Source organism: Lissotriton helveticus, chromosome 7, assembly GCF_964261635.1.
Source record: "Lissotriton helveticus chromosome 7, aLisHel1.1, whole genome shotgun sequence".
NCBI classification, from domain to species: Eukaryota; Metazoa; Chordata; class Amphibia; order Caudata; family Salamandridae; genus Lissotriton; species Lissotriton helveticus.
The window spans coordinates 1,215,117,192-1,215,143,800 of NC_136068.1; positions in this window are offsets into that span (position 1 = coordinate 1,215,117,192).

Genomic DNA, 26,609 nt, shown 5'->3' on the forward strand with positions numbered 1-26,609 from the left:
CCCTTCCGACAGTAAATGGTGGGTAGCGTACCTGCGTCGTCGTCGATGATGGTCCATGACTTGCTGGTGGAGGATCGCGAAGAGTATCGGAAAAGCTTGTAGCGCTGGGTCCATGTGGGCGAGCTGCTTGTAGTGGGTATCTTAGCAATGTGTGGTTTGTTCGCTGTGGGGAAACGGCTGTGTTCAGGCAGGTTGTTTTTCCGCAGCGGTTTTATGTGTGTTTTCCGCCATCTTGATTTGGGACACGGTCGGAGACGTCATTCCGTACGGCGGTGTCTCTGGATTGGTTACGTCCGCCACTGGGTCGGGTGTAATTCCGTTGCGGTGCGTTCTCTTCCGCCGCGTACGGAGTTTTGACAGTGTTTCCGATCCTAATATGGCAGTCGGACTGTCCGCGGCAGGCGGACAGAAAAAAGGCATTTTCTGCATACTCCAGGGCGGCGGTCGCACTTCCGTCCGCCATCCTAATGAGCCCCCTAATGTGTATCTGTGTAACCACTGCTGAATTGGCATTCATCGAGCATATTACTGCATCTATCTATTTATATAAGAACAGGGTTGACACAACAGTATTAGTGCTGTCTGCAGATCAGACTGCATGTCCAGGTCAGACAGCATGTCCCTAAGAAGCAACTACAGTTCCTCTCGGGCCCGTAGATTCTCCTCAGTGTAGAATCTCTACACCACCATTTTGAGCCGCATAGCTGTGTACATTTGTCGGTAAATAGCCTCTGCTGTGTAATCACGGGATGTTGATAGAGTTGCAGAAGGCAGGTTAACCATCGCAATAATACAGACAAAGCATTGACTAAAACAAACCTGTCTATCCCACAGGACCAGGTAATTATCCGCTCTGTTAATTATTTGTCTAGCCCATGCATAAGCAAAAAAATACCACAAGTAATTATAAGATAGTGATTTTTCCCACATCGTTTACAGACTAGATTGCCTTTCCTTTGTTCCCAACATGTATGCCCCTTGCCTCCTTCTACATTCTGATGATGAGCAATACCTGTAAATCGGACAGATGCTGCAGGTTTCATCAGGCTGTCCTGGAACTCTCAGTCCTTGCCTACATCAACCAATTGACACACATTGAAAGCTATTTGCAACCAAACAGGATGCATTGCATTACACTAATCACCTGTTTCCTTTAGATCTAAGCTTATGGGAAAATTACCATTATTCTATACACCTGAACCCAAACAATGTGTATCACTCGATCAGACTTTAAATTGCATCTCTTTGGAATTACTCACAGTGAGCAAGTTTGAATATGGATAAATGCACTGCGTTTTCAGTACAATTTTGCTTTTTACCGACTGAGGCATTACAGGTAGTAAGGCGATTCGAATCGAAATAATTTAGCTACAGTAAAGAACTAGAGAGAACACGAATGAGATTAGCAAAGTAAAAGAAAGCGAAGAGAAGAAGGGAATACACAGAAGGTCGCAAGAAAAGAACAGTGAGGGAGAGAGAAAGACAGAGACCAGGCACTGTGAAGAGGGGGCGATAGCTGGAGGTATAAACTGATACTGAGGAACATGCAAAGAAAGCGATAGAGAAAAAAAACGGGACGAGTTGAGAGAAAAGGGAGATAGAGCGAGAGAAAGAATAAACGTGTTATATTGTATCCCCATATAATTTCTGTAGTCCTTCCGTTTCACCTTTTGTCTGTTCACGTTCTCATGCTCTTTAACCGCTTTGAAAATAATCAGTAGTTTGAATCTTTTCAAACCTCCAAACAATTGAAATGCATAATTGTGAGGTACGCCTCTCCCTAATGGAAGTGATATGCTGTAATTATAAGCCTTCAATTTATGTATTTTAATAACCCTTCCATAAATCACCTTCACCGCAAAGGGCTGCATGCTCCGAACGCTTTCATCTAATTATCTCCATCTGGATATGTGGTGACTTTGCAGTTAAATCTCATAGTATTTATAAAAATTACTAAAAAACAGATTTCTTCACAGGAACTCTCAAGGGGGCCACACTACCAGCGAAGCAACGAGCAGGACGCGGGCGTAACACAGGCCTCTCAAGCCCCAGTTGCGGCTCAGGGCGGGCCTGGGACCTGACCCACACCTCCAGGGTCACCTACCCTTCAAGGGGGGCCCTGTTCAGCCAAATGGCAAATAATATTTCTGAGATACAGGAGACTCGGCGGTGTTTCATCACATTCTGCAGGTGGCCACGTCATTTGGTGTTACGCCGCTAGACCAGAAGGATATGAAATGTGGGATATATACCGTAATGACGACTAACAACAAAGGCCTGATTTAAGCCAGCAAGGGATTGGCAAACAGGAAACCGCACATCCCATTGCAACATGACGGCCGTGGTCATCTTAAGCCAAAATCATGCTGACATTTTGTGTTGTATATTTCCTCCCTTTCCCAAAACTGCAATAGAAATGAAAGCCTTCAAAAAGCTGCAAACAAAATAATATCAGCGCTTCAGCCCCTTGGGTTTGGCATGATTATAGCTTACAATAAGCCACCAACAAACATTATGTTCTTAAGAGCTCACGCTCTTTTGTTTTCTTGATTGTGTTTCTCTCTTTCTGCACTATTACAAAACAATGAAGGGGAGGCCACTAGATGAGACAGTGTATCCTTTTTTATTTATTTTGCCGAGGTATCGGGTTAAATGTTCTCGGTTGCAAAAAGAAGGAAGTAGGATACATTGAATCATCCTATCTTTTTTACACTTCCCCAAAAACACTTTAATTTTTAATAGTTCACTTTATCTCCCCGTGACTTAATTTCTACATCCGTGTGAAATGACCTCATTTATAATGGTTTGAAAGATGCGGGTGTCTGACTGCTTCAACGATATATTCCATTTACATATCACCACATGACAACCACTTTTTTGGCTTCCAGATGATCTCAATATCATGGGTATCCAAAGTAGGGAAACTTCACCCCTCCCCACATTCTTTGAAGTCTTTCATACCTTATAAGAGAAAAACGCACGTAGCCTAGTTTTGCATTAAAATTCTCAGCAACAAAAAATGCATGGACCATTGTTTTTATCAAAGGGCCTGGACCAAGGGAGAGGGGCTTATGCTTGAAAATTACCAGCAAGAAATAATGCATGGAAAATTGTTTTATCATAGGGCCTGGCCCAGGTGAGGAAGGCTTATTATGTCCACGTCCCTATACAGTGAGTAGTAGTGACTGCTGTTTTAAGAGCTATGGATCAAGTGGTTGAAATTGTGTCAGTTTTCGGAAGAGCAGTGTACTTTTTACGACTATTATGCTTATTAAGCATTGTCCACTTTGGGGGTTGTGTTTGATCAATGTAACAGGTATACCCTTCATACAAAGGTTGTGAGAAATTCCGTTGTTGGTTTAGTGGGGTGTTAACCCTGCTGAAGCAACAGCCGCACACCCTGTCTGGGTAAACCACACAAAGAATTAACCTGTGCTTAACCCTCTGTGGCCTGGAACAAAAGTGGTCAGGCTTAACTAAGAGGGAATGTGTAAAGTATGTATATAGCATACCGAGATTTCTGTGTGCTGGTCGGAGGCCCAGCCCCCTTTCTCCACCACACTGTAAACTGGACTACTAGTTAAAAAAGAAATACAATGAAAAAAACAAAGGTTACAGGGACATTATAGTTAGGAATTAGCATTTACAAAACCTTAGTAATTCAGTGAAAAAAAAACTAAAGTTAGGAAATGGAATAAGAGAACAGAAATTAACTGAAAAAACCAAAGGATACAGAGACGTTATGGTGAGGCTAAAATTTCACTCATACAAAACCATTGGGTAAATGTCCAGTACATATTCTACACTACAGCTGCAAACCGGAGCATAAGTAAATGTCAACAGTAAACATGTGTGCATTTTGGCAATCAGATTGTTCCTGGTGTGTCTTTTCCCAGAAATATGCAATAACATGAATCCTCCTAGAGAGAAGACAAAAAGACTGCAAAGAGGTTAATATCCACCAAACAAAGGACCTTTCTCTTAACTACATGAAGTAAGTGCTTCTATGCTTAGAGGAGATCTCCTCATATTCTTCGGCATTAAGAACTCCTCACCAAAAATCAGTGGGTAATGCACTAGGGGCCTTTTGTTAAGCTATGCATCCTCCTGGCAAAAGGCAGGAAGACCTACTACTAAGGTGGGCGGGGCCAAAAGGGAAGCATCCAAGTGATTTGCACATTTGTATACTACAAGCAATTATTAGGGAGAACCATGAACTCTGTACTCGCCAGGACAGGACAATCACATACAGATTGTGCTGCAATAGATTAACTATGCAGTGACCTCCACAGAGGATTTCAGATCGTTTTTGAATATGGAATTTCAGAAAAATCACACTTGCTTTGCCTTCCCCAAGCCCAGGAGTTAGGCTCATATATTCTTTACAGAAGCAGAACTTCAACGGGGGTACCTGTTATGTTTATATGTGTAAGTGCCTTCTGGTGAGGTTTAATTTTTGTGAAATTCTTAGCATCATGGCCAGAACGGCCTTGGGCACCCCATCCCCCAGGTTGGCATCACACTAATAGAGGGGGGGGGGGGTTGAGGCCCCACTCCCTGGGCTGATTTTGGCCCCAGCGACCCCATCCCTACGGGTGCCAGTTGTAATTTAATGGGTGAGGGGGTGGCAAGGCCTCTTACCTGGGTCAATTTTTGTCCCAGGGACCCCAATCCCCAGGGCCTGGCCATGTGTCTCTGGGTGCCCTGGTTCCACCCAGCGCACCCAGTTTGCACAGGGGAGGGGTGCCCCAACAGTCCCAGCAAGCACCCCACCTCCTGCGGGAGCCGGCATTGCTCTTGGACACAGGTAGCTACTGGAAATTAAGCGGGAGCTGTCAAAGCTCCTACCAAGCGAAACCAAATATATGTGTCCCTGGGGTGGGCATCCCGGGATATAGCAGGAGCTGCCCTGGCGGGTGGAGGTCCCCAGGGATATATGTGGCCTACCTTCTTGGACCATTGAGAAATACAAAATCCTCATTCCGTACGGACCATAATGACTTAGAAATAACATTAACATTTTTAGGTGCAAGATGCCTTACCACATGTATTACAAAACATTCGACTGGGACCCCTTAGATTAGCGAGCTGCACAACATAATCAAATGTAGCACTGCTTAATGCGGGTGAGCTACGTACACTCTATACTGGTCTAGTTAGACCATAGGGACATTTAACACAGGTTGTTATGCACACAATAACAACTGCCCCAGAGAGAGCTGTTCAAGCTGTACAGCAGAAAGTTAGCAGTGCCTGTGATTAGTCCAGTAACTATCACTGCTTTTATAGGCAAGACTCCCACCACGTGGTAGGAAATTCTGTTATGAATTGCACAAAACAAAATCAGCTTGAAGCAGTGTTTCCCCATATGGGACACCAGGATAAAAATTGAATTATCATTATGTTCTTGCCGCTTGGGATGGTTCCCCCGATTGACTGTGCCTCTTGGGTTATGGTCTGTGCTGCAATGTATACCATAACACTTGGTACACCAATACCTGCTGTTTTGCCTGAAGTGCTAAAACAGATTCAAAATAAATATTGGGGCAGCCTGTGCTCTGTATTTTGAAATTAATTCAACATTTTGCTACAGTATCCTCAATCATATTAAGCAAAATTAGAGGAGAAGCAGCAGGACAAGTTGTGGTAGTAGACAAGAAGCAGGAGTTACCAAAATAATTGTGGACACCTATACATCTATAGGTCAAGATACTTTGGAGCCAGTCCAAATAAGTCACAGCTTAAAGGTAGTTCTGAAAAGGACAATGACAAGAAAGCACTGAGTCTTCTAAAAAATGCTGGGGCAAACAAAAAATAAAGAAAATGTTAAATCGCAGAGTGGTTCTCCGCAACCGAAGATCTCTGATAGACATAATTTTCATAAACCTGACACAGTAAAACAACCTGATAGGTATCAGTATGCTGATATAAGTCCTTCTAGTTTCCTTTAGGACTCAATGGACAAACGATCTGAAAGAGGGGGACGACCTAAGCACAGACAAAAAAAGTATTTGAAACTGAAAAAGGTCACACACCGCTTATGATGTCATCATATAAAAGGAAGGGAATCTTCCACAACAAACACCCCCATTCAAAAAGAAGAAGGTTGCAGTAATTTTAGCTAAACATGCCACACATATTGAGAACTCTCCTTTTGAATAAGACATGTGCAGTGACTCCGCTAGATAGCACAGCAGAGGTCACAATAGTTTGCCAGACTTCTTGATTTGAAAGCCACTTAGAACTTCATTGAAGTTGAAACCCCAGATCAATGCATCGGCTCTACTGATGGAATTTATAAATTAAAAATACAGATTGAGGTTGACATAATGCGGACCACTAGGTTAATATTCTGGGAAAATGTAACACTTAATTATGACACTCTCTTAGCGAAGGTTGATTGGCCACTGGAGTTTGTAAGCACAGCCCCACAAGGAGAGGAGGAGTTGGTGCCTCAGTAATGTCAATTCTACATCATATTGACCCAGAAGCATTGTCCTATGTTGATGATATATATCTAATGGATTATTACTTAAACACTCACCTAGCGAGGGTAGATCGCATTGTATTGGGATTTGATGAACAAGGCTATAAATTCAATTTTTTTTAAAAATTGATTTTCTCAGTGTTCTAATTTTGAGACACGAGTTATCAAATCAGGGCAAGAGCCTGGCACAACATTTCCTGGAGAAGCGTGCTCTTTTACAGCCCCCAAACACCATTTAAAAATTGCAATCCTTCTTAATATTCTTCAATGTTGGCAGAACATAAATACCAGATTATGCACAACGCATAAAGACTTTATACAATTTAATTCATCCTGATTCTTCCAGTACACACTGGATATCAGAACATACACAAATACCCAGATCAGTAAAGACTGACATGCTTGTATCAAGACACTTCCATACATGTGTCAGCCAAACAAACTTGGTAATCCGTCTAATTGCAGATGCAATTGGATTTACATATATCACATTCAATTAAGGTGGCCCAGTGCTAATTGCATATACATCGCATCTATATTATAATACTGAAATGCATTTTGGATCCAATGAAAAAATACTCACTGCAGTTCAGATGGCTGTCATGAAGGAAAGACCATTGGCTCAAGGTAAGTGCATAATTTATGTTACTCCCGTCCCAACCTTAGACGCTGTTACAAAGGCCAACATTTTTAACGCAAAAGCCACACAACCTATATGGATACAGTGGGCACTTCCCTGATGGCCACTGACATGGACTGTGTCTTTTAGCTTTGTTTGACCTGTCATCCTTAGGGGGATCTTCCTCCAAACCTTTTGCCAGCTTGATTCCTCTTTTTGCTGTATCTTTTTCTTGACCTTAAGACTCTGAGCACTTTACCACTGCTAATCGGTGCTTAAATGCATATGCTTCTCCCCTAAACATGGTGTCATTGGTGTAAACCTAATTGCCATATTTAGTTTACTTATAAATCACTTGGGAAGTGGTATACCATATACCCAGGGCCTGTAACACACATGCGGCTAGTAGGCTTGCATCACTGATTGTGCCACCCACATGTAACCTTTCAAACTTGTCTCAGGTCTGCCATTGCAGGGGCTATGTGTGCAGTCTACTGCCACATCAATTTGACATTTACAACCCATTGCCAATCCTTAAACTCCCCTTTTATTGCACATAAGTCACCCTTAAGGTAGGCCCTCGGTAGCCCTAAGGACAGTATACTGTGTAAGGAAAAGGTAGGACATGTCCTTTTAGGTTCTCAATGTCTGGTAGTGATAAACAGCTGAACTCATTTTTCACTACTGTGAGGACTTCTCCGCTCATAGGCTAGCATTGAGATTTCCTTAATATATTTTTAAACTGTAATTCCTGATCAGAAAGGAGTACCTAAATCATGTTTTTTATCTTTGGGAAAGTAATGATAAATCCTCTTTAATGGTAACGTTGGATTTACTATTAATTTGTTAAAAATGTCATTTTTAGAAAGTGGGAATTACTCTGCTAGTACTGCTCTCTGTGCCTTTTAGCCTGTCTCCAATACATGTCTGGGGTGGGTGACAGCAACACTTTGTTCATTCCCGTAGACAGCCACAAACACAGGAAGTGTGGGTGTCAAAGAGAACTGATGTGCATTTATCTGCATTCTCATAGCTCTTCCTGGGCAAGAAGTGGAAGGGGGATCTGACACACCTGAATAGGCGGCGTCATGTTTCCCACACAAAAGCCTAATTATACCCTACTGGAGTAAAGGGTGGGAAGAAAAGTAGACCTGTGGGTTGCGGACGTGCCGCTTGCATGCCGGAGGCACACCAAAGGCAAGCCCATCTGCGCCTGTCCGCGTCCGGACTGCGCCCGGTGCCCGAACCCCTGGTTCTCAGGGCAGGGAACTAACAATGAGGATCAGGCACCCCAGAGATTCCTTACTGAAGCTACGGTGTAGATGGGAGACCCCCTACTGGACCTCTATGTGCAGCAGCAATGTGACAGCTCCTCATGTGGCTTCCATATGAATTATCAAAGGACTATTGTGGTACATAACAAAGGAGAGGGTAAGATACAAAAGGAACTAACACATGATATAAGCAAAAGGCATACTGCCCTGGTCTTAGAGGAAAAACGTAATGGTTTCCTCATAAACGCATGTTCTTTAATTAAGCACAAATTGGAGTTTGCTGTTTTTTTGGCATCATGGGATCCTGAATGGGTCTTCAATTATGAAGGTCCACTTGACCGGGGGGAGATTGGCCATTGTGTTAAAATCCCATTTTAAATGCTTACTGGAATCCGGATTTGATTTAGAAACATTTAAAGCCCTCTAATTTAAACATATTCTATCAGCTACCAGTTCATTTGGAGACCTGCTGATATATAGACCTCCAGGATCCAGACCCCCTGTTTTAAAAAAGAAAAGATACTTAATTGAACCATTTTTAGCTAACAAATGTTTGACGATTATGAGTGATTTTAGTTTCCTTCTTGAGGAAACCAACCAGCAAGACACACTATCACTTATGAAAGTCGTTTCGAGTATGGGAATGATGCAACTAGTATCCGCCCCTACTCATAAGGAAGGTCCAGGTCAAGAAATTGGAAGGGGTATCTGCTAAAGTCCTGTCCAAAATATTAGATAGCTTGCCCATTGATATCTCAGAAGACATAGATAGATAAATGGTCAGAGGCATTCACAGAGTGGCTGGAAATGGCAGCTAACAAGATAGCCCCCTTTGGGTAGCTTCGCAAAAAAGGCTTTCACCATCAGCCCCTTGGTACAATGACAGATTCAGAATGCTTAAGCAGGCATGTTGCCAACAGGAGCGCCTATGGAGGAAAAACCAGGTTGAGCAAGAACAAATCAGCTATAGAAATCATATTAAGGAATATAAAATAGCCCTGACTGGAGAAAAATCCAAGTAACGCACTCAAAAAATTGAAAGTGCCACATCTGCCAGAGAGCTCTTTAGAGTAGTGCAACAAACTTCCACCTCACCGGGCATAGGAGAACCTGAGGGATTTCAACTATTTTGCAACCAGCTACCAAACTTCTTTCAATCAAAGATTGTAGATATTGATAACGATTTCAAACCAGCCTCTAATGCACCCATGCAGCCGATTCCAACCAGGAGGCCGTATCTGGCATCTCAAAAGACCTCTGTTCAAACAGACCAGGAGACCAAATTATTGTTTGTCTTTCCACCTCTTACTCCTAAGATGGTGGAACAATATCCTCTTAACACGAAACCCGGGTCTCCCCTTGAAGCCTGTCCACCTTTGGTTCTCCACATGGCAGCTAGTACCATAGCCCAACCTCTTTCCAAATTAATGAACCAGGTGATTATCTCCAGACACTACCCTGGGAGATGGAAGGAGGCAATCATGAGGCCCCTTTTAAGGAAAACTAACCTTGATATTATAGACTGCCAAAACTATTGTCTCATCTCACTGCTTCCTTGTCCAGCAAAGAAATACCTCAATATCCACATGATGGAATTTGTGGAACAGCAGGGCGGGCTGGATAAATCTCAGTTCGGGTTCAGGAAACATCATGGGATGGAAACCGCGCTGATTTCATTAACAGACTGCATTTATCTAGTGGATGAAGGACAGGGGGTAGCATCGATACTCCTTGATCTATCAGCAGCGTTTGATACCATCTCGCCTCTGCTGCTGATGGAGCATCTTCAAGATCTGGGTATCACTCATCAAGCTCTGGCCCTTCTGTTCTCCTTCCTTTTGGATTGTAAACAAAGGGTGAAACTACAACACTTCTACTCAGAGGTTTTTGCTCTGGCATGTGGAGTGCAGCAGGGCTCGTCGTTAAGCCCCACACTCTTTAACCTTTATGTGGCCCCTTTGGCAGTCATAATCCAGGCATTTGGTCTAAAGGTATTCTCTTATGCTGACGATACACAGATTATTGTGTTAATTCCCAAGAATTTACGCTCTACAGCAAATAATTTCTCATTCTGCATGTCAGCAGAAACAGACTGGATGGGCCAAAACTTTCTACAACTGAATGGGGAAAAAACTGAGGAGCTGCTCTTTGGCACAGGACCATCCGGCTCGAACAGCAGCTGATGGCCAGGCACACTAGGTACCTGTTCCTGTCCAGAGAATAAGGCCAAAAGTCTTGGAGTTCTTTTAGATATGGAACTCAATTTTAAGGTCCAGGCTAATTGTACAGTGGCAACATGCATCTAGTTTATTAGGATGCTCAGGAAAATCTTCCCGCTTATTCAGCAGTCAGGACGTAGGCAAGTTGCTCTTGTCCTAGGCATGTCCTCCAGGCTAGATTATTGCAACTCACTATATTCAGATGCTAAAATGAGCACCTAGTCAAACTCCAGGTGGTACAAAAATACTGGCCAGATTTATCCTTGATATTCCTACGCACCAGTCAGCTGCCAGGAGACAAGAGGCCTTACATTGGCTCACCATTAGAAAATGCATTTTGTTTAAATCTCTCTGTATAGTGCATAAGGCCATGTTCTTCCCCAGTCCAGAAACAATAAAAATTATGTTCTTCTGGTAACGTCCAGGAAGAATCCAGGCGCCCATCCGTGCCTGGACCATGCCCGGTGCCAGAACCCCTGGACCCCATGAACGCCACGACACCAGAATCCACTACAACACCAGCACCCTCCACGGACTCAACACCGACCGAAACCACACCTGCTTCCAGGCCGCCCCAAAACGGACCCATGGACCCTTCTCCTGCCGCACCTGCAGCTTCACCTGTGACAGAACCACCAAACCTCCAAGGACTGGACCCAACCACCTCCGCTGCAAACTCCTCAACACCGCTCCGCAGGCAAACACGCTGTCGAGCTCTGGGATCTGCTCTACACCTCCGCCCCAGATGTGGCCTTCCTGACCGAGACCTGGTGAAATGACTCCTCGGCACCTGACTTCGCCATAGCCGTCCCGGATGGCTACAAGATCACCGGCAGGCATCGCGCCAACGGAGTCGGAGGAGGAATAGCCATCATCCACAAGTGCACCCTCAAGGTCGCCAACCACGCAGACGACACCCTCAACACCGCCGAATACCTGCACTTCCGGATCCACACCGACCCCAACACCACCCTCAGAGGAACACTCATCTACAGACCCCCCGGACCCTGGGCTCAGTTCAGCGACTCCATCGCCGACCTCGCTAGCACCCACGCACTCGCCTCCACGGACTACATCCTCCTTGGGGATCTGAACTTCCACCTTGAGAACAGCAGCTCCGCCAACTCCGCCACCCTGATCGACAACCTCGCCAACCTTGGCCTCAGACAACTCATCACGCACCCTCCCACGCCGCCGGCCACTCGCTGGACCCCGCCTTCTCCACAGGCTCCCACATCATCTTCGACCACACCACCGAACACCACTGGACCGACCACCGCTTCATCAATTTCACCTTCAAGAAACCAACCACACACCACCGCACCCAACAGCTACCTCGCCGCTGCTGGAGCAAAGTCACTGACGACCAGCTGATCACCACCCTCGCCCAGAATCCACCAACTGACCCCACCAACCCAGACGCTGCAGCCCGCAACCTCAGAGAGTGGATCGACAACTGCGCCAACACCCTCGCCCCGCTCAAGAAACCCTCCAACAGCCACGCCAGCAAGAGTGCCACCTGGCTCACCGACGAACTTCAGACCTCCAAACACGCATGCTGGAAACTGGAGAAGACATGGCTCCACGAATGCACACCGGACAACCACGCAGCCCACAAGGATGCCACCTGCAGACATCACCACCTCATCAGACTGGCCAAGAGATCCTCCTTCAAAAACCACTTGGACAACAACGCACATGACAGTAAAGAGCTCTTCAGCATCGTAAAGGAACTCTCCAACCCCAGAGTCAACACCAACGACATCCCGCCCTCACAAGAACTGTGCGACTCACTAGCCATCTTCTTCCACCGCAAGATCGCTTACATCCACAACAGCTTCTACTCCACGACCGCCCCGACTACGCCAGACGCCACCTCCCCTGTGAAGACCACCAGCACCAACTGCATGATCATGAACTCCATCCACTCAGGATCTCCATCAGACCCGTGCCCACACCACGTATTCCACAAAGCAGACGCAGCCATCGCACCCCAACTAAGGAAGGTCATCAACATCTCCTTCAAAACAGCGACATTCCCGGAAAGCTGGAAGCACGCCGAAATCAACGCCCTAATCAAGAAGCCCAAAGCAGACCCCAAGGACCTCAAGAACGTCCGGCCCATCTCCCTGCTCCCGTTTCCAGCAAAGGTCATCAAGATAATCGTCAACATGCAATTGGCCCGCCACCTGGAAGACAACAACATCTTGTCCCAGTCCCAGTCCGGATTCAGATGCAACCACGGTATCTATTAAAGTGGTCCCAGTGTTTTACTGGCTTTCACATGGAGGGAAAGAAACAATTGTGTTTTTAAAAAAAAAACATGAATCAGGAAACAATATGAGAAGGGAAACACTAATGTTCGACCAATGTTATTTATTCACATTGGAAATGCATTTTTATGAACAGTTTTAAGAAAAACCTAACAAGATATCACATTGAAATGTGTGATGTCCAAAGGGTGGAGAAAGGGGAGGTTGTGAAAGAAGGTTGTTAGGTAGTAAGTATTGGGAAGGAACATTTTGTGAAATCACAGTTTATCTATCACTGTCGATTCGGTATTGGCAGATGCTGTAAAGTCGACGTTTCGAGCCCTATATTCGTAGGTATCTAGTACTTTACTACCGAGGTCTTCTTCAGGACTGGTGTGAAGTGAAGGGGGCTAGAAACACCTGAAAAAAGAAAGCAAGGGACGGTGTGTGAGTGCCTGACATGTGGGCAAGAAGGGAACAAAATTCCAGGAGTTTGGGCAAAGTTAAATAATATTACCAAGAGTGTGGCAGCGGAGGGGGGAGGTAATTCTCACAGGTCAGTTGTTGAGAACAAGGGCTCCGTGGATCTGCAGGGTATATATAGTTGGTAGGAGTAAGGCGTCACCTGGATAATAAAGGTGACAATCAACCTAAATAGAGTAGGCAATTCAATGAATCCAAAAATAGGTAAAAGAGCTACACACTTACTGCATGAGTGTGTGCGGCGCGCAGTGTTCCAAACTGTCACACGGGTACTTTCACAAGTGGACCTAATCCCAAAGGTTAACGGTGAAACCACATGCGCCTGAATCAATCAAAGGCAGTGATGGGGAATCAATCTGAGGAGGATAGAAGAACAGGAACCAGCTAAGAAACCAAGTCATGGTGGAACTATAGTAAGTACAGAGGAAAGAATTTTTTTTAAAAAGGAAACCCGGAGTGCCGTTTACAGTAACCCTGGGCGTAGTGGGGCGGAGTGGGGCTCCGCGGAGCTACGTGAAGTGGGCGCACAACTATGCCCACCCACGCACTCCGCGTAGCCCCACTCCGCGCCACCCGCCTCCCTCCCGCCCTCACTAAATACATAAATAAATGTATAAAAAGCTTTTTAAAACACTTACCTTGTCTGCCGCGTCCCCGGGGCTCCCTCTCGCCGTCCCGCCGTTCGCGCCGCCACCGAATCGGATCCTAATGCGCATGCGCGGGCGGCCGCGCATGCGCATTCCTCACGAGAAATGCGCATGCGCGGCCGCCCGCGCATGCGCATTAGGATCCGAAATGGCGGCGCGCATCGCGGGACGGCGAGAGGGAGCCCCGGGGACGCGGCAGACAAGGTAAGTGTTTTAAAAAGCTTTTTATACATTTATTTATGTATTTAGGGAGGGCGGGAGGGAGGCGGGTGGCGGCCGGCTACGCTCCGTCTGCGGAGCGCGCGTAGTGCCGCCTGGCTACGCCGGCTACGCAAAATGCGTAGGAGGCGGCACTCCGTGCACTCCGTGCACGGAGCGTAGCTGGCCGCCCAGGCTTAGTTTACAGCACAAGGAAAATGGCGGCATTAGGTTCTAAACATTCCAAATGTACATGTGCAGCTGCATCATACAGGAGTTAACAGTCTGGTTGGTAAAAACAGTTTAAGGTGAGTCGGAAAGAAACCAAACTTGCTAGCGGTTGGAGTGGCGCTCACGGGCATTCGTTGTGCCGAGATATCCTACCATTAGGAACAATTGTGCCTAAGTTTTGTAAAAAACGATCATATTAGGAGGTTGCTCAAGGAAAAGATGACCGTCTGATGACACTAGTAGTATGAGTGCCAGCAGATGTATTAGAGCCCAAAGGGTTGAACTGTCCGTTAAATAGTGCTCGCGATTAAATTGAGAAATACGGTTAGTTCATATAAAAAAATAATAAACGTGCCTGTTAGTGTATAGCTAATTCCATAGGCGGCAAAAGAGGAAGAACCAAGAACAAAGGTTTCTCATGTCTGAATTCAGATAAACAGTCGTAGCGCAGAACTGACGTGGGTAAGACTATCATAATTGTGACCGTCGTGGTGAATTCTAGACGAAATGCTGGGTAGTGCAATTAAGATTGTTCATGCCGACAAATCTACTAAAGCCCAAAAATGATCTGACTATTCGTTGAAAAGTGTTTGTGGCTAATTGAATTCTTGAAATTGCCAATGCATGTCAAAAAAGAAAAATAATTTAAATGGTGCCGGTTTATATGTATTGGCGTTTGAGAAACGGCCAAACGGGAATTATTACTAGCCTTCTAACAATCGGATTTGACAAACCATTGTATCGCATAGTAGCGTGAATACATTTAAAAGACCAAAGCTGATTGCGTGCACGTTGCTAACCAAGCGTGACGCGTCAGAAAGTAATGGGAATGGAGAAATTAAACTTAATAGTCAGATGTGTGAGTGGGATTCTTCCGCATCATGAGTATGCACGAGTGAAAACTAGTGTGTCAAACACGGTTTAATGTATCAAAACATCGATTGCATGAATAATAGAATTTTAATAAAGTAACTGCCGGTCACTGGGCGAATTAACTAGTTTGTCCAGCATGATTAATGTTGGGTCTCGATGTGTGGAAACCTCGATTGCATGAAAAAATGGATATAGTAAAGTCCCTGTTGGTCACCAGGCATTTGAACAATTCACAGGGAAGATCACATACTGCTGTACAACGAGCAAAAATGCGATATTCACACTCCATGTGCATTAATCCAACGATTATGCATGTCTCCCACACACATGATGGACCAATCATATTTGTCATGCATGTCAAACACGATACAACATTATAGACGTGATGGTATGCTATTAGATATTGATCATATCGTTGATCATTAACAAGCAGATAATGTAATTAATGGGTCTGAGGTGAACAGTTAATTGCATCGGTGCATTTGAAGCAGCATGGCTCATAGAAAAAACATACAATTGCATAAATAACAAAGTTCAACAGTCTCTTGAGTGGTGATATTAACAGAGGTAACAAAGAACAGGCAGAGTTAAAGGTTCATGTGAGGTTTTGCAATATGCACATCCTAGTAACCTAAGGGTAGGGGTGGTGGTCATTAGGAGGAGTAAATATAGTACGGTGCAGTACTGTTGGCAACATTAACATGGGATTCTATCTTATGCTTAGGCATGCCAGTTGTGCGTTGCTGTTATCCAGTTTGTTCAGCCCATTGTTAATGGAGTCCATTCTCATCATCCATTTTGATTCTCTTATATTTAGGACGGAGCTGATGTTGCCGCCACTTGGGCCTAATTCCGCTTTTTCCAAGGCAAGCCATTTCATATGGTCTGGTGTGTGGCCTTGACTGACAAAATGTTCAACAAGGGGCACTCCCTGCATCTGACATCGTATCCTACTTTGATGCTGAAGGATCCTCATCTTTACCTTCTGTTGGGTCTGGCCCACGTATTGTAAGCCACATAGTCACAGGATGCCATAAACCACGTTTGAATAGTTGCAGTTGGTGAATCACTGTAAGTCAATTGTATGTTGGTTATGTGTGAAGGTTTTTGTTTGAATGGTGGTTTCACATGCCTTACATCGTCCGCATTTGTGGTGCCCTTTTATTGGTGGTAGACTCCACATGGACTGAATAGTAGGATCGTCTTCAGTTGTCAGGAAGGAGTGAACCACGTGGTCTTTTATGCTCTTGGCTTTCTTGAAAGCATGCAGAGGTAGGTCTTGTTGCTTGATATTATCCTCCACTAGGCCCCAATGCCTGTTGATTACTTTTTTCATAGCATAGCTCCTTGTAGAGAAAGTTCTCACGCAAATTAGTCTCTTCTGAGAAGATGCAACCACAGCACCGAGACAGCCCTCATCGCCACCACAGACGACATCAGGCGCCAACTAGACAACAGCGAAACATCAGCCCTCCTCCTCCTGGAACTGTCAGCCGCCTTCGACACGGTATGCCATTGCACTCTAAAGACACGCCTCCTAAAAGCCGGAATCCAAGAGAAGGCCCTTGACTGGACCACGTCCTTCCTCTCAGGCAGAACCCAGAGAGTCCGCCTCCCACCCTTCTGATCCGAACCACTGACATCATCTGCGGCATCCCCCAGGGCTGATCCCTCAGTCCGAGGCTGTTCAACGTGGCCCGCCATCACGACCTCAACATCATCTCCTACACCGATGACACCCAGCTCATCCTCTCCCTCACCAAGGACCCACACACCGCCAAAACTAACCTCCACGAGGGAATGAAGGCCGTCGCAGACTGGATGAGGAGCAGCCATCTGAAGCTGAACTCGGAAAAGACGGAGGTCCTCATCCTAGGACCCACCCCCTCAGCCTGGGACGACTCCTGGTGGCCGACCACGATGGGAAAAGCACCAACACCCACCGACCATGCACGCAACGTAGGATTCATCCTCGACTCCTCCCTCTCCATGTACAAACAGGTCAATGCCATCTCCTCCTCCTGCTACAACACCCTCCACATGATCTGCAGGATCTACAAGTGGATCCCGACTGAAACAAGAAGAACGGTGACACATGCCCTCGTCAGCAGCAGACTGGACTATGGCAACGCACTCTATGCAGGAATCCCAGCCAAACACCTATGATGACTACAACGCAACCAAAACGCCTCCGCCCGACTGATCGTCAACGCACCTCGCCGCAGCCACATCATCCCCACCTGAAAAACCTACACTGGCTCCCCATCAACAAGAGGATCACCTTCAAGCTCCTCACCCACGCACTCAAAAACGCCGTACCAGCCTACCTGAACAGCAGACTCAGCTTCCACACCCCCACCCGCCAGCTCCGCTCCACCAGCCTCGCCCTCGCCGCTGTCCCCTGCATCCAACGTACAACCTCCGGTGGCAGATCCTTCTCCTACCTCGCCGCCAAGACCTGGAACACCCTCCCTACCCACATACTCCAGACCCAAGACCTACTCGACTTCAGAAGACTCCTCAAGTCTTGGCTCTTCGAACAGTAGCAGCACCCCCCTCCCCTCTGTGCCTTGAGACCCTCACGGGTAAGTAGCGCGCTTTACAAGTACTCTGATTGATTGATTGCAATCAGCACATTAAAATCAGCTCATGGTACCTAGATCTAACAATAAGAAATGGGGAGAACAGAGCATTCTCAACAAGTAGTCTTTGGAATTCCCTCCTGCAACGCTTGAGGGCTTTCCCTCAGATGCTGTCTTTCAGGAAGGCACTTAAGACCTGGCTGTGCACGTTATAGACTTTTTCCTCAATTTTATAGGCTAAGCTTGGTTATCTGGATGGCGCTCTACAGCACATTGATGCTTATTGGGTAATTATCAAGCTTTATAAATTTAAAAATCAAATCAAATCAAAACCAAACATGTGCACTTCAGGTGCCTTCTTTGAAGTCACATCCACTTCAAAGGCAAAACTGGGCATAAGTACTTGGCCTCTAACCCTACCAAGACAGTACACTGCACCTGTGAAGATCTCTGCCAGGAGTAAAGACTGCCGTGCTACAAGGATTAGCACTCTGCTTGACTGCCGCTTTAGAAGAGCGTAGTGGTACAAAAGGGGGTGGTGATGGACGGAGCATCTGAACCAATCAAACACTCACACCCAGTCAACAGATCTGGGTTTAATCCATCACCGTTCTTTAGCCCACTATGCCACCCCAGTTCAGACATGGCCATATGCAAATCAGTCTGACCCTGAGCCTCATGGGAACAGTCCAGCCCGAACTGCCAAGCTTTAGAAGAGCAGCTTTTCTGCATTGCTGTGCTGCCCTGCTGCCTGCTGATCTCTGCCCTGATTAGAGTGGTGGCTCGGCTTGTACAGAGTGTATACTCTGACAACTAGAAACCCCGATTCCAACAACACTGCTTTACAAACTCAATATTTTCTCCAATATGAACATGAATACCCCATGTTTGGTAATATATTTCCTCTTGAACAGTATTAACACATAATGTATACTGAATGTTTAGCCCAGCGTGCTATAAGCACAAAACACCAATACTCAATGGCCTGCGCCGCGGTACATAGTGTCATGATGGATGGAAAATTCCATCCTCCAAAAACTTTTATGCAGCCCCTAGGAGATTGTCCTGCACAACTGGCTGAATTGAAAGCCTTGTTTCTGGCATTAGAAAATACGGATCCAGAATTCCTTACACTTATAGTTTGTGATTCATATTATTGTGTCTAGTCTTTATGAAATTTACTTTACTGGTACTTGAATGGATTTGGAGACTGAAAAGGTAATATCATAAAAGCACATGCTGCTTTTGGAAAAGGTGGCACAACTTAAAGACAGTTTGCCACAAGCTCATATGATTGACACATTGAGTCATCAGCATGTTGTAGGGAATTCATTGACTGATGAAGCTGCCAAATCTGGAGTTAAGGCTGCTACTGTAGCTTTGATTGCTCCTTCTCACATGAGGGGAGATGAGCGCTGCGAGGCCTCCGGGTAGTTACCCGCTATACAAGTGCAATTTTTCATTTCATTTCATTTAATTTCATGGCTGCTGTCAATGATTCGCACATCGGCGGCCCTTTACCTAAAAAATATTCAGAAAAATGTTCTTATCACTTAAGAGCCCATGATTTTCCTTTCCTACCATTCGTGAGTGGGTGATCGTGTGTTTCCCAACCAAGACCACATGCTAGAATCAATCATAGCTGCCCATGAGGGTGTAGCATCTGCCTATGCAGCATGTGTTGGGCCCAGGGTCTCTATTGCAGAAGCGCTATTGGTGGCATTGCATGCCCATTGCAGACACCCCTCTTAGCCTAAAATAACCCACTCCAATAAGTGTACCTCGATCATTGTGGTTCCTTGGATTTGGATGGTGCATTAAAGTTCATTCTACTTGCTGTAGATTCTTGCTCCAGATTCTCATAGGTGTGGCCACAATGATTGGCTAACACTCACAACGTAAGTGAAGATTTAAAGTCTTTATCTGGACATGTTCTGGACTTGTTTGCTCTTCACTGAAGCCTACTCTTAGGCTCCTATACTCCCTATATATGTACCTGGCTATTTTCCATCATCTGCGCCTTGACGCCTTCGGGCAAAGTTGCGCACTACAAATCTCCATTCAAATCAAATCAATCTGTATTTAAATCAGACCGGGACCTTGCTTTTGCCTCTAAAGCTTATAGGAATACAATGGGAACCCTGGGTTTTCCTGTGCATTATTTCTCACCCTATCATCCTGAGGAAAGTTTGATAGAGGAGAGGAAAAAATTGACTTACAGTAATCCTTAACTGCTAGAGTATTAGGTTCAGGTCATAGTTGGATCCATCACTTGTATGGTTTCCAGAGAGCATTAAATGACCTGCCTAGATGATCTTTGTGTGGCCGGATCCACTGAGAAGTCATGTTGGGCGTCCAGATGTACGTTCCAAATCCTGATAGTCCTGGCACAGTGGCGGCAGATAAACCTTTTGACATAAATGAACTTTTTGCTATCTTACAGGAACTACAAGACTTTCAAGATGAGCAGTCTATTAATCTTTCTAAGAATTCTGTCACAGATGCAGTGAAGGTGCAACCAGCACCTATCAGTTGGATTCCAAAATGTTGGAGATCTAGTTCGAAAGGAGATTGCAGGAAAGTAATCTGGCCCATTTTACAGTGCACCAGTGCACCCTGCCTCTGCATTCAAGATACATGAACCATGATCTTGCCATGGCTTGCTGGTTGTAAAGAGAAATTACATTTCTCAATTTATCAAGTAAAATTGCATCAGGTGGCCAGTGCTACACAGTACGACACAAAGAATTATAAGTAGTTCTCTGAATACTCTCGTTACCCTACAAGAAATTCCTCTGCAAGTTTTAAGCAACAACAATGTAGTTTCTCCCTGGCAGGGGAGGGTGTAGAATACATTATTGTTGATTCCGGTAACAGTTACAAATACAAGCCACACATCGGCTGTGAGTATACAGCTTCCTATAACTACTCCTAACAACATAGTTGTTTATGATGAACCACCTTTGGAGGTGTCTACCAGTTATCTTCTGCCTACCCCGGCGCCTGTTTTTCAACATGCGGCTCCTGGTTACCTTGTTGATGTTGACTTTTCTTCTGACTCTTCTGACACTTCATTGCATGGTTGGCTGAAACTTGCTCATCTGATGGCTTTAAATTTGAGTTGCCATCTCATTCCCAACAGGCCCTAAAAGGCTTTGACTATTCGAAAGACACTATTGATATAAAATCAGGTTGGGGAACTAAATACTGGCAAGCGTAGGGAATGGATACTTTGTTTAGAGCCTGTTTGATTCCAACAAAGATGATTTTCTTGAATAAGAGTACAGCAGACTACTTGCTTGGGTCTAGCCAGAATTAAATAAATGAATTTGCCCAGCATTCCTGCTATTGCCCATTTTGATAATTGGCAACATTTGCTAAATTACACTGAGGAACAGCTCAATAGTGTTGTTCAAAATGGTATATGGAATTCTACACCTTCAGGTCTTAACGGCTGGTTATTGTGGCCAGTGGACACAAATGGTTATGATACATGTTTTTAAACTTTACACCGGATTTTAGAGCTAGGAGACCGGACTGTCATTACATTCAGTCTGAACACTCAGGGGTTATTATTAGCTATTCCATGGGAAAGTTATGTTAGAAATGGTTGCAACATTCCACTGCAGAATGACATGCATTTGGGTGAGGGTGTGACCATGTTTGTTCTTTAGAACTCATCAACGAGGCCACTGTTGAAATATTGTCTATGGTTGTGGAGTCCATCTTGTATTCCTTTAGCACGGAGAACATGGATAACATCTTTGAAGCCTCCTCTGAATTTGAATTTGGCCCTTGTTTTATAAATTGGGTTTAATGTTTATTCTTTTTATAGCATATTTTTATTGCCATATTTTTTGATGGGTTCTGTTTGCTTGGCCAGTGAACGAGACCATTTTATCGTGTATGGTTTGACTTTTTTAGTATTGTTTTATATAGAAGCTTTGGGTCTGATTACGACTTTGACAGTCCTCCTGTGGGCCGCCATGCCAGCACCCCGTTGGAGGACCGCCAATGTCATACTCACACCACCCACCGGATTACGATTGTAATCCTTGGCGGACAGACGGTGCTGAGGCGGTGTCATGGCATTGCCTGTCTAAAAGCCCATAGGTGAGCCTCAGGTAGGCACCGCCATGTCACCACCACAGCACATTCTTGCAAGGCAAAACATGCACAATGTGGTGCATGCCGCACAATGCAGGAACTGATGTGCACATTTGCAGGGAGGCACAACATGTGGCCCCGTGTATCTGCCCCAGGCCTTGCAGAGCAGGGGGCTCTATTAGGGCCCCCTTTGTTGCCTCATCGCCTGCCTTTTAACTTGCAATACGCTCAGCGATGCTGCAGCAGCACCACCAGTATATTACTCAGCCTGACTGCTGCACCACTGACGCAGGATCCACGATCCCCACTGGCTGCAGCAGTCCAGTGGTAGTCCAACTGCCAAACTTGAAATATGGCAGGCAGACCGCCTACCTGGCGGTTCATGGACTTCCACCACGGTTTGGCAGCCCAATAGATCGCAGAACTGGTAAAATACCCTTAGTCTATTTTTACAGACAGTGGGAGGGTCTTAAGAGGCCATCTTAGGCCCACTTTGGTTCTCCATTTTAGTTTTATGTTCTGCACATATTTGAGCACATTTCATTTTAGCAATGTTGTTTTTACATGTTTTGCTTGCATGATAATATTCTGAAAAAACTCTGTACATGCTGCTTGTTTTGAGAAATCCTTTCTTGTCATGTAATGTGTACACTTCATCCAAGTCTAGGAACACAAACAAGATTTCCTAGAGTTTGCATTATCCGTTAGGAGACAGCCTCTCACATCTAGACGTTTCCTTTCAACAGAGCTGTACCTCTAACACAGTTACTTTTATTACATAAACGGTACACAGGCCTTCAGAGGTGAGAGGGCAGCACTCTGGTCAAGACTGTCCTGGAACGAATCCTGTGTTCGACTTGTACTTCTGCTGATGGTAATCTTTCATCCTGCAGAGAGGGATTTCCAATCCTTTTCCTGTCTAATACCCTGGTCTAGCTATCCAGGTATGGAGGCTAAGGCTAATTTAAGAGATCAGGCAGAGTACACCAACTGTGCTCTGGGAGTAAAGGGTAGTGATAAGTATAAATATATAGAAATAAGCGTGCCATGTTTGGACTGTTTATTCATGTTCATTATGCTAGTTAGATTGCTTTGTTTTATCTGTTTAATAATCACATCTCATTCTTTCTATGCAAATATTTCAATAAATGTATCAAAATCTTTATTCAAATATTTCTTGTGTTTACCATTGGCATGCATAAGAAAACAATGAAATGGGTAAGATCTGTTTCCACAATTCCTTTGGGGATCAGATTGTCATGTTTGAGTATGCCAAAATCATCTGTCACCCCAGGAAGGTTAAGGGTTCGGTGAGGCACTGCGAGCTAGCTAGGAATTGGGACACCAGTCTCTGATGGTGTAGAGGGACTCAATCCCTGTATTCTGAAGTTCTGTCATCCTAATATGCAATCCTTACTTTTTTAATGGGAACTGTATAACACATCACTTAACCATTCCAAATTCTCAATATAATGAACCCATAGAGCCACATGGTTATAGCCCGCATATAATGAGTCAGAATCAGAATATACTTTATTTGATTTTAGACATTTTAAAATCATAAAATTAACATATAAAACAATAATATGATTAAAATACCCCATACAATTCCATTTAAACATAAGTCACATTCATATAGATTCCATCAATTAATTTTAACATGCAGCCAAGACAATTAATGAAAGTTTTCCACGGTATACAATCCCACTGTATGTCATTAACCAGTGATCATTTTTCTTCTTCTTAATATGCTTTTCAAAAGTCCAGTCATAATGCCCACGCAATAAACATTTTCCAACAGTTGCAAATATAAAAACGCAGGGCTACATTGTCTCCAACCCCCTCATTTTAAGAATGGCAAAATCCATCTTGCTCTTTCGGTTGAGTACAATTTAAAGAACAAAATCACATGTATTGTTGATTGAGGTGACTTCTTGTCACATGGGCAGTGAAAAAGATCTCTGGACCAGTCCTTTGCGATAGGAAAGCTCACTAAACAATAGAAACTGTCAAACCTAAACCTTGTGAGGACATATGTATCGTACCCTCCAATGCACCAGCCCAGGTAGGGTTGTATACTTAAAGTAACCAAAGTCAGTTACTTTCGGTATTCACAAAAGGCTTTTAGTAGTAGTAAAGTTAGTAATCCTAAGTATACTACTACTAAGTGCCTTTTGTGAATACTGAAAGTTGTAACGTTAGGATTTTGTCTCAGATTACTTTTGTGAATTGGGCCCTAGGGGAGCTAGAAAAATATCAATAGATTCAGACATTCGCTCTGTGCTAGAATCTCTCCCTGATATCATAGGTCTACAAAGTGGAATTTTCCCACCCTTGTGTAGTTTGGGCAAAAATAAAGATGATAGGTAGCAAAGTATCTTTAATGTCCACAAGTCTGTATTCCTCAAAATCTAACATACCATTGTTGTACCATTACATAAGTATTGTAGAGGATTCCACTTGTATCTTACTATATTTAATGCCTTTACAAATTTCATAATCAGTAGATGTTGATTGTTGCTTCATCGATTCCCAGTTGTAATCTAAAAAGTTAAGTATAACCTCATTTCCTCAGTTTTCGGCATGTAGAATGCTAATGGTCAAATCATTTTTCTGAGAAGTCAAAGCCGGCCTTTTAGTGTCAAATTATTCTTATGCATAAATGTTTTCATATCATCAATGTCGTGGCACACCATCTCAAAATATACATCAATAGCATTTTCTTTAGGCAGAGCAGCAGGATTTGTTAGTCAAACAACAGTTCTTAATGATATCATCTTCAATCTCCATTTCCCAGAATAAATCTTCAATGTCAGGAAAATGTTCTGCCCCCAAACTTAGTAATACTTGTATGTCTGGCAAATCCTTAATGGTAGTATCCTTGATGGTAGCAGTCAAATACATCCCAACAGGAATTTTTGGTGAAGAAGCAAAATATTTTTTCAATTTTAAGTTTCTTGTGAGTTTTGAACAAATCTGTCTTTAGTTCAAGCCCATCAAAGTACCTAGTTGGAGCAGAGGATAATCCCTTTTGTAAGACTTTAAGATCCTGTTCAAAAAGAGATCTAAATGAAGTTCACAACAATGTTGTCACCTACCTCTTTTTTGCTTTCAACTGTGATCTTTTCTTCACACCCACTATCTTGTACGTTGTCTGCCACCTCTTTCTCCCATTTTATTTCTTTTGTCTGGAGATTCCTACTTTCCCTGTTCTGGGCAGATTCAACCAGCTTTATCTTTTTTTAATTTCATCCTGAAATTTGACAAGCTCCTCCCCAAGGATCATGTAATTTTTCTTTGTCCTCTCATCTAGCTTTAGGCCTGCTATTTCTTGTTGAATGTCTTTAATCTCTTATTCAACAATAGAATAAACTCCCTGAATGTTTCTGTCAATTTCTTTTCGCACCGGTATGCTTGGGTTTCATCCAAATCCTCCACAGCTGGAAAAATATTAGTATATATACCCCTATACTAACATCTAAATATTGTTTGAGTGTGACCATAACCCACCATTTTTGAGATTCTATTTTAGATAACCTCTCTTATTTAATGAACAGGTTCCTCAAACCTTTACGGTGAGCATTCGTTCTAGTATTTTTGGCACTAATTTTAGATTTGAACAAATTGTCCACTAACTTCTACTGCGTTTTTACATAGTTTGCCATCTCAATCTCAATTGCCAATCACAATTAAAATGACTGAACGTACAGTACATGAATTTATTTTTTCAGTGCAAATCATTCACAGCTGTGCCACATCTAATTAAACAGTTCATTAGTGTTATAAGTTAAAATGCATTTGGCCCTGCACTGCCCACTATGTCAGTAACCCAACTGACAGATAAAGTAAAAAGTTAAAATGAATTGCCTAGTGAAATCCTTACCTACTCCCACTCAAACGATTGCACTTAGAAAATGTAATGAGGCAACCCAATGTTATCCTAAGAGAGAAGTAAGCTTTGCAGTAGTTAAAAACTAATTTAGGAGTTTTTCACTACAAAGACATTCAAAACTTAGAAGTACATAACCAACCTTTTAATTGCAATGCTCCCTGCCCTATTAGTTACCTAGGGCCTACCTTCGGCCCTAGGTAACTAATGGGGAGTTTAAGGCTTGGCAAAAGGTTTGTTTTGCAAGTAGAATTGGCAGTTTAAAAGTGCATTCATGCTGTAATGGCAGGCCTGGGACATGTTTTAAGGGGCTACTTAATTGTGTGGCACAATAAGTATTGCAGGCCAACTAGTAGAAATTACAGGCCCTGGGTATATGGTATACCACTTTAGATGGGGCATTAGAGGTAAACTAAACATGACAATCTGGTCCAAGTCAAATTTACCATGTTTAAGGAGTGAGCACAAGTACTTTAGCACTGGTTAGCAGTGGTAAAGTGCAAAGAGGCCTAAGGCCAATTCAACACAAATGTATTCAGAAAAATAGGAGTGTGGAGGCAAAACACTTGGGGGATACCCTGCAGAGAAGGAAAATTCCTGCCTAAAGAAATATCTTTAGCAACTGAATATACGTACAAATTATGGGCGCAAAACACAACAATGTTGACTAAATTAAATAATCAAACACAGTACAAAACATGTAAAATACTGTGAATACTGTGTATTTATATCAAAAGCAGAAAAATAT